This window comes from Pyxicephalus adspersus, chromosome 1, assembly GCF_032062135.1.
Source record: "Pyxicephalus adspersus chromosome 1, UCB_Pads_2.0, whole genome shotgun sequence".
Lineage (NCBI taxonomy): Eukaryota > Metazoa > Chordata > Amphibia > Anura > Pyxicephalidae > Pyxicephalus > Pyxicephalus adspersus.
Window position 1 is genome coordinate 123,727,528 of NC_092858.1, and position 10,298 is coordinate 123,737,825.

Below are 10,298 nucleotides of genomic sequence, written 5' to 3' on the forward strand. Positions count from 1 at the left end.
ACTACTATGATTATGTATTCTTTGAATATTATCACTGAATACAATTAGCACTACTGTCTATAAAAAACACGTGTCTATTTTGTTTTTTGCTTCTATTATTAATAATACTGTAAACAGAATTTATATAGTGCCAACATAATATGCAGCGCGGTTCAATAAATAGGGGGTGTAACTGACAGACAGTTGTGGAAGAACAATAAGTCTTTCAGTAAGAGTGAACATGCTAGAGCTAGCACTCCAAGCTATAAGTAGTGCATTCTATACAATATCCTCCCTCTCTTTTTTGTCTTTCAACTTTCTCTGCTCAATCTATACCCACATCTCATTTTGTATTCCCATAGTTATCAATCCTGTTACCCTCATACACTGACCATAATTCCTCAATTCCCTACACCCTACCCTCCTCCACCCCTTCCCATCAACCAACCTTTGTATTGATTAGGTTGACTGAACGATACCAATAGTATTGATTACTAAACACTATTCTATACTAAAAATAAAAATAATACCAACATAAATGGGACACCATCCATAATTGCTGTAGTGACATTTGATGGAGAATGTAATTACTGTATTGCTCATTGTTCTTCTGAGGGCCTACTGCAGAAAAAAAACCTGCAGCTCTAGAATCTCTTAGCTCCAACTTTATTTGTTTCCACTGATTTTGTTGCCTTTTGATCTTTTTTTTCTATAACTGTTCTACTTCTGTGTGTTTCTCTTTGGAATTCAGAAAGTGATATTAAGCCAATAATGTATATACATGTCTAGTATTTTTTATAATGTAGTTTTTAGTATCTTTTAGCATCATTTTAGTTTTAATAGGAAGAATTTGCAATGTCCACAATGACCTGTAGATGGAGATGTTGCATCCTTTTTTGTGAAAAGCAATGTACATTGCTTACATCCCACTTAAAAAGAAACTTTGCTATTAAATTTTTCTTGGAAATGGTTGAATTTTGACAGTCTAGGCTTTTATTCTCGTTAATCTCCCTGGGGGAAAAAAACTATAATATACAATGGGACCACGTTATTTAAAGTTGTTTTTAAACTAACAAAAAGTAAAGTTAATGTGACTAAAGAATTTCTATAGCTGACTATGGACTACCTAGTGACAATAGAATTGTCTTATGTATCAGCAATAGTCTTACATTGGTTGTATCAAATCATTTTTATTTTTCCTTAAAGCTACTTGTAAAACAAAATAAGGTTCTAACTCTAATGTTATTTTTATTGCTGTGCTCTACATTTCCTACTTTTCATTTCAAGCCAAATGTGTTCTGACACTGTGGAGACTATCCATAAAAAAAGTTAAAAAAAAGCTGAAATGCGTTAGTACTTTCCACATTTACTGCTCTTTGGTTTGTGTTTGCCTACTGCAACTGTTGTATCAATAAAGCAGCGATCAAATAACTGGCAGGCAAGGAAAACTGGGAACTAGACTTTGGAAACTGAAAATAAAAGTACCATTTTTTGAGATGTGGGAAGCAAAATTTGTAAATTTTTATAGAGGGAGAGGAAAAAAAAAGAAAGAAGTACCTGTGCCAGGGTTGTATTGTTAAATCGTTCACATTTTTTTGCAAATTGTAAATATGTCACTATTCAAAAAAAAAAATACATTCTTGAAAAGTCACAAAATGAATGTATGTAAACCAAAATATTTTTTTTTTCCTATTTGCTAGCTGCCTGTCATGCATTGAACTGGTCATAAATTTGTCCTAAGCAACTAGATATTAATTACCTTGCTAACCTGGTTCTAATTTTATATTCACTTTTAGCCAAAGTCTAATATTCAGTGCTAGCAATTCTGCTTAAGGTAGGCTGTGCTATTCATTTTAACGATTATTCTTTATACCTATATCTATATACTATATACTATATATCTATATACTAACTGATAACTTATACACATGCTGCTTAGGGCTTATGCCAGTTAATACTTGTTCTTTAAAGAGGTTTAGAACATTCAGAGACATTCTTGATTGCTTTTTTTAAAATCTATGTTTGAATGGGTTTACTGGATTTGTACCAATTACAATTATTTGTACATTATATTTCTAGTTACTCAATTCAATTGTAAAACTTTGAATTTTGTTGTATTCTTTACTTCTGCTTTGATGTTTTTAGATGTTATCCTCTGTACCTTACTTCTCAAACTTTCACAGACAAGCATATTGAATTCCGATCACACAGCCACATAGGTGCTTGGAGATTTACAGCTTTGCTGTGTGGTTATTAGTGTGACCACAGTTTACAGCTAAGAGCTTTTTATTTTTTCACTACATACTCTCTGCTATCATAGAGGAAAACTACAGGGAAACAGTGCTTTCCTGGTATTGATGTTTTTCTTAAAGGGGATAAGCCTTTAACTGACATAATCCTGCAATTTTCCCATCATACAAATGATAAGATTGCTGGAGTTATCAACATGCTTGCATCACCTGAGAATTGTTCAAACAGATGTCATTACAGCTAAGTGTATAGTAGAAATTACAATTGCTTGGTATTCAAGTGTGAATTGATGAATAAGGATTTCTACAATAATCATTAAGCTAATTTCTTCTGCTATGGCTCTCTGTTTTTTTTAAATCAGAAGAAAGATAACACTGGGGAACAATTTTGAACAAATATTTTGTTGACTTTAATTTTAAGCTTATTTACACCAAAATATGTAGGCTGATTCTGAAAGTGCACTTAGTTTTCTTCTATCACGTCAGTTTTTTTCTCTACTGCTTATAATAATGTGATTACTGTAGCATGGATTTGTATAGGCTATTCATTTACACACAAAACAGTGTGGTCAGAGGTTGTACGCTGCTCTACGTAGTGAATAAGAAATTTATTTTTCTACTTACACACGTTCTTCTTTTCAGATCATGTCTGGCTCTGCTCTTTCTCATCGTAAGTGCCTAAACAACCCTGATTCATTTTGTTATATCTGTGGCAGTTTCCCCATTCCTAGACAAAGGGTGAACATCAGCACATTTGTAGAGCAAGCCTATTTGGCATATTTCAAAATTAAACTTGGTGATCAAGATATGTCTTGGGCCCCTCATAAAGAGGGCAAACAGTGTGTCGAGGGTTTACAGATGTGGACAAAGGGAACACGTGATAAGATACCATTTGGTATATCTATGGTTTGGCCAGAGCCAGGAGATCATTTCAGTGACTGTTACTTTTGTATAGTGAAAACTTCAGGATTTAACAAGAAAAATAAATGTAACATAGAGTATCCCAGTCTACCATCGGCTATACGCCCAGTGGCTCATTCAGATGAAATCCCAGTGCCAGTTTTCGTTACACTACCCTCTCTTGAAGAACATGATTATGGTGATGAACTAGGTGACAACAATGACGAAGAGTCTGAAATTGAAGAGGATTCTGTTTGTAAGGGATCAGCATGATTGAAGTGATTTGGGACTATCCAAAAAGGCTTCAGATTTCCTAGCATCAAGACTGCTTGGGAAAAACTTACTTGAAAAAGGAACAAAGGGATCGTACTTTCGAACCAGAGAAATTGCATTTCTGCAGTACTTTAGAATTGACAGTGGCTTTGTGTATTGCTATAACATACCTGGTTTCATGGAGAAATTGGGAATTCCAATTGATAACTCACTTGAATGGCGCTCAAAACGGAGCTTAAAGTATGTCCTCCTTAACAATAGCAATATTTTTGGGTCAGTCCCAATTGGCCATTCAGCTTCTCTTTGTGAAGAATATGCAGACATAAAGAGAGTCAGTGAGTTGTTGCAATATCACCAACACAATTGGGTCATCCTAAGGTTGACCTCAAAATGGTATGCTTCCTTCTTGGTCAGCAACACGGATACACCAAGTATCCCTGTTATCTGTGCATGTGGGACAGCAGAGCTCGTGAGAGTCATTGGGTGGAAAGGAATTTGCCTCCAAGATCTGCCCTAAAACCAGGTGATCCAATCATTCTACATGAGACACTTGTTGATAGAAAGAATATTATATTCTTACCTCTGCACATGAAACTGTGTCTGATGAAGCAGTTCGTTAAAGCTTTGCCAACTGAAGGAGAGTATTTCAAGCACCTCATTTTGGCATTTCCTAGCCTGTCATTGGAAAAAATAAAGGCCGGTGTGTTTGATGGTCCACAAATTCCGCAGCTCATCAAAGATAAACATTTCATCAGGACATTGTCAGAAGTCGAAAAGAATGCTTGGATATCATTTAAAACCATTGTCAAAGACTTTCTTGGAAACACACGAGCAAATAATTACACAGAAATTGTCCAGAAACTTTTGGAGAGCTACAAAGTGCTTGGTTGCAATATGAGCATCAAGGTGCATTTTCTGCATAGCCATCTTTCCAACTTCTCAGAAAACCTTGGTGCAGTCAGTGATGAGCAAGGTGAACAATTCCACCAAGATATGAAGGTTGGAGCATCTGGCAGGATTGTCCTAACACTGAACACTCCAGGAAAAGCTATAAGTGTAAATTTGTACCTTAACTGCTTACTTGATTCATTTTCAAATGTTTTACTGTTAAAAAATTTCATAGAATAACAATAAATCCTTTGTATGAACAAAAGAAATTTAAATAAACAGTACATTCAACTTATTATTTCATTATTTTTTCATTGTATGTAAAATTTGTATGTTTTTTGACAAAAATGGAGGGTACCCTGTATTGCAAAAACTGGATGTGATAGCAAAAAACACTGGGATCATTTCAGGATTCACAACCCAAAAATTTGTAAAAAGCAAGTGTAAGATCTAACTCAACAAAAAATACGTTCCCCAGTGATTCAATAGGAAAGCAAAATCAGCCTGATGTAGGATGGTGTAGCCTAGAAGGAAGTAAAGTGCAGGTGTTCAAATGCAAATGCCAAATGCAAATGTAAAAAAAGTTCTGAGCATCACCACCTGGCAGGTATGTCATTGAACAGGCCAGTAAAACCTTTCCCACAATACATGTTGATAAAAGAAAAATAATGGCCCAATAAGCCAATTGTCAAACCAACTTCATGGTTACAATTCTTGCCAAGAGCTGGTTTTCATTTCACTATGCTAGCTCTCAAAATTCAGAAAAAAATGATTAGGTGACAATATATATCTTGTCTTGAGTCTCAATCATTGGCTGTTCTGCTCAGGATGTTATGCAGTGAGATTGGGGGACATGTTTTACATGCAATCATTTTCATATTGCACCTTTTAAAAAAAACAGGACCTTTGAATGTATTGAACACTTCTGGTTTCATGGTTAGTGCATGTCGAGGACTCTGAGTGTCTGTTCTCTTTCTTTGCAGTATAGTGCAGACATTGGGGCCATTTGAGCCTTGGCCTACTCAGTACCAGCAATGTTTTAGCATTGCCATCATGTACCCAGAAGGTGATATGCCCCTCTGCAATGCCAGAAGACCCAGGCAGCCTATTTACTCCCAGTGTCAGCCATAAGCAGGCAATGCCAGATGTCTTCTCCCCATCACTGTACTTGATCCAGCAGGTCTTCATCTTGTGTCTTTTACCCAGAGCTGGAAAAGATGGTAGCATTGTGATGTGACCCCAGGACATAGAGGAACTGCTTAGTTTCATCGGACCCAAAAGTCAGGAACCAAAAGAGTATGCTCTTTTTTCACCTGCTCCTTACTGCTTAGGAGATGACCCTAGTGCTACAAGTATCTATCTATCTATCTATCTATCTATCTATCTATCTATGTGCCACTTTCTTGTCAGACCAGGTACTTTTGGAATGTGGTAGCTGTGATTTCAATGGTGGCACTTTACTTTTTTTGTCAGGAGCCTCTTCCAAGGGCATCTTTAAAGGCAGCAATGTGTCCGGTTATATACTTGCCACATCACCTCTATAAGGAAAGTGGGACGGTACAAAAATTCATACATTATAAATTAAAAATATAAAAAATGCAGGATTAACTTTATTTTGAATAAAACAACTTATAGCATAAATGCAAACAACAATATAAATAAATCTGCTGCCTATATACCCCCTCTCAACTATAAACAAGAAGTGATTTGATAAATAACATGAATAAAAGAAGTTGCTCGTTCTCACTTCTCACTTGCCCTTTATATAATCTTCTTCAGGAGAATGAGTGTATATACACATTGTTCTTGGTAATAAATATATGTGTGTAAATATATATATATATATATAAAACACAGTGGGCCTGATTTATTAAAGCTTTCCAAGACTGAAGTAGATACATTTTCATCAGTAAAGCTGGGTGATCCAGCAAACCCAGAATAGATCTGCTGCAGGATTCAAAACATTTGCCACCACTAGCAAATGACTTTGAAGGAATCCATTCCAGAAATGACTTTGAAGGAATCCATTCCAGGTTGGCTAGATCACCCAACTTCACTGATGAAAGTGTATCCACTCCAGCCTTGGAAAGCTTTAATAAATCAGGCACAACTAACATGGACAGTTTTAGGGTTACTGACATGGTATTACACAGAAGTTTTGAAAAATATAGTTGGATGAAATAAAAACTGGTAGAAGAATGTCAGTAATTCTTTGTTACTGCTCTCACAGGTGTCTCTCTGCCTTGTGTACCCTTCTGCTGGCAGACGTCTCTCCAGCAGGGCCAGGCAGGTTGCTCCAATGCTTTAACTCACCTACATCTATGATACCAGCAGTGCTCCTTTACTCCAAAGCTTGGCAGATGTCCGTAGTGGCAGCAGCCTCTGCCTTGTGTACCCTTCTGTTGGCAGGGATCTCTCCTCCAGGGTCAGACAGGGTGATCCCACTGAATTATTCAAGGAAGTGTCCGCTTTGTTTCCCCAAGCCACCCAAGTGTCAATTAGTGTGCCCCCGAGGATGACTCATGGAAGTGACCCCCTGACTTTCAACCTGTACTAAGCTTGGTAAGTGTATTTTAAAGGATCTTTAGTTATCTGCAACCATCAACATAGAATTTTCATTGACTTTGCATGCGATATCAAAGTCACAGCCCTTTCAGGCTACATTCATAACAACATCCACACACCCTGTCATAGCCAGAATGTACAAACAGGTTCATACCAACCTCTCAAGCATGTCTATGCCAATTGGGGGACAGAAATATGGGCAGTTCTTAACCGGAAGTCAGGAAAATAAGGTGCTTCCTTTTATTAAAGAAATGGCTGGCTTTTGGGGTAGTTCTGTTTTTTTTTTTTTTTTGATTAAACATTATTCTTATGAAACCAATATACCTAAGTAGAAATATAAATGTAAAAAGTAAAAAAAAGCTATTGCAACAGTCTTCAAAAAGATATAGAACTCAAAGAATTACAAAACAAGCTTTATAGCAAAATTCAATAATTAAGAATAGAATAGTTGTAGAAACAATAAAAAAAAAACTCAGAAAAACATAAACATTTTAATTGTGAAGAAATTTCACATTTTTCCAAAAAAAGAACCTTTTTTCCAGAGTTCCTATAAGCAGATGATAAAAGTAGAATATAAATGATAAACTATGACTCTGAGCATTGAGCAGTGAGAAAAGGATATTATTATGATTTAAGTGGATAATGTATATCTCTTCTAGACAAATTTAATTTAAAATTGCAACATACAGAAATGAAGAAGGACATTTTTATGAGACATTGAAAGATTCTAGGCCAGATTTATGGTTTAATACTATGAATCAGGAAAAAGAAGAGATGTAAAGTGCTTATAAATTATGGCTGAACTGAATAATTACTAAGGTCAGACAACAACAGACCTATGACCAAGCCTTACAGCATCTCTACAGACAAGGAGCAGATACAGATTACTTTCTGCCCCAGGGTGCAAGAATATTTATTGTATAGTAACTAAGAACTAATAATGAAAAGTGCCATTATAAATAAACTAATCAAGTATATTTTTGCATTAAACTTGCATTTAGGATACATATTTTTTTTACTGCCATGTTGACTGAACAGTGTCATGACACTACAGAAAAAACAATGGTGGTAGAAATAGGTGAAGATGGCTTATAGGTCATTTATCAACTCCAAAATATCACTGAAACCCCATGGTTTTATAATCTGGCTACTCATTAGCCATACACAAAGTAGGAAGAGCCTTGTGGCACAGTGTGGGGCTTTGACAACAGGAAATCTTATTGCTGCTACCTTTGTAACCTAAACACAACTAGTGCACAATATCAGTTTATTTTAGTGCTCTGCATTTCATGTGCTATTAGTAAAGTTCAGACTTAGGTGTGGAGCCTATAGAGTCTCACAAAATGTTCTCTGCTGCAGAGATGCTGTGTAAATGGAGCATAATCCAGTCAAATGACCCTGACATTTCAAGTCATTTTTTCCCATTACCATTTTTACCATTCATTCATTTTTAAAGGGGCTTTTTAGACAGTCTGTATGGCCATATACTGTGGCATGCCTTCAGAACTCCCAAATGCTCCCAGTCCATTTGCCAATAGATTTTCTGTTGCTCCTCTACCTTCTCCAGCCAATACTTAGCAACATACAGAAACTCCAAGCCATACTTATGTTTCACAAAAACAAGGAAAAGTATTTGGCAGTATTTGGCATGAGCGCTTGGTGAGGTTTATTCCTGCTTTCCTAGGTTCCTGAAGGCTTCTGTATCCACCTTAGGGTTAGCCTATAGATCACTTGCTTGCTCCCGATTGTGCTCAAGAAGCTCAAGATTGTGCCAATTTTCCAAAATGGGACTTAGGAATATTAATTCTCTTTTCTCACACACTTTCAATGATCTCTTACCATTCTCCCACTCTGAGGGACCCAACTACCTTGCAAACCCTTGATGTAACCTCCTTCCCAAGATAATAGCACCACCCCTAAATAAAACTCTGGATTAAAAGAATGTCTGCACACAGTGCCACCTTGGGTCTGGCAAAGGTTTTTTTACCCGGGAGGAAAAAATGCAAATAAAAGTCTTATAAAAATGATTTAGATATGTAATCGTTCATAGAATGAATACTAACCTATTCAGCCAGTGAGGAAGCTGTTCTGCAGTTTTTGAAGGAAGTTGTTCAATGTTGGACTCCTGATGCATTCTTATTTATTATAAAAACAAATGAATAAAATACTACAAATACTGTAGTATTTGTAATAAAATACTAAATATTAATTTGTAATAAAATACTGTAATAAAATACTACAAAAAAAACTGGGTCAGGCGCGGACAAGCTAACTGAACTTGGTCAATCCAAATTTAAATTTGCCCAGTCTGGAATGCTTATCGTTACTTGTTCCAGACCTTTGGAAACTTGCATACACTGCACTGCTGGGATATATAATTCCCTTTATATTTGATTTTTGCCTGTGTAGGATTACACATTACATCTCAATAGCTTGTCAAATGCTTTGATGTCATGAGGCAGATGTCATACCAAGCAAACATGTTACACTGCTTTGTGGAAGTGAGGTTTAATTATTGCTGATTCCAGCAAACTCCTTTAGGCACACAATATTACATACTATTTTTATTTTTAATTGCTTTTGCCCCTCAAAGAAAACACATGAAAAGGGGGAAAAGGAAACTCAGTTATAAAATTATATATTTATTTACATAAATGAGTAAAAACCAATTCATGTGCAAAACCACATTTCTCACCCCAAGGCAAAAGTTTCTGATCAGCATAACTGTATATCATGAAATGTAACATTTTTTAACTTGGGATTTCAGTGTGTACTCTGTGTTATGCTATAAAAAAATGTGAATTTCAAGGGAATTCCTTTCTATGATTTGGGTGGATTTTTTATCTCCAAGAGCAAAAGTATATTAACACATAGCAACTAATCATGATTAAATCTGAAATTTATTCTGATAATATATTTCCTAATTCTTCCCTTAACTTCTCATCAACATGCCAATGAAATTAATAAATAAAAACTTTCTATTTTTCATACATTTGATTTTAAGTCCCCACAATGTAGGCAAATCATGAGTGGGTAAATGAGCCGGCAGAATGCTGTACATAGCTAATAGGCTGTGCTAATACCCACATGAAACTAGTTAATGAAATTTGGCATCCATCTAGTCTCCATCTAAGTTGCTCTAATACAAAATTGGCCAGATTTATTAAAACTCTCCTGAACTGGAACAGATACACTAACATGGAAGAACCTGGGTGACCCAGCAAACATGGAATGGATCTGGTTCCATTTGCCAACTAATTGCAAATAATTCTTTAAAAATCTTAAAAGGTATCAGTTAGCTTTAGGTGTTTAGCTTTATTGTGTTTGCTTGTTACTTAGAGTTAATTTAAAACTGCATGTTCATCTAAGATTTTCTGTCCAGGGTAACAATACCAATGCGTGGTTCCTCTGCAGAACAGTTTTGTTACCCTATCCAAAAACAAG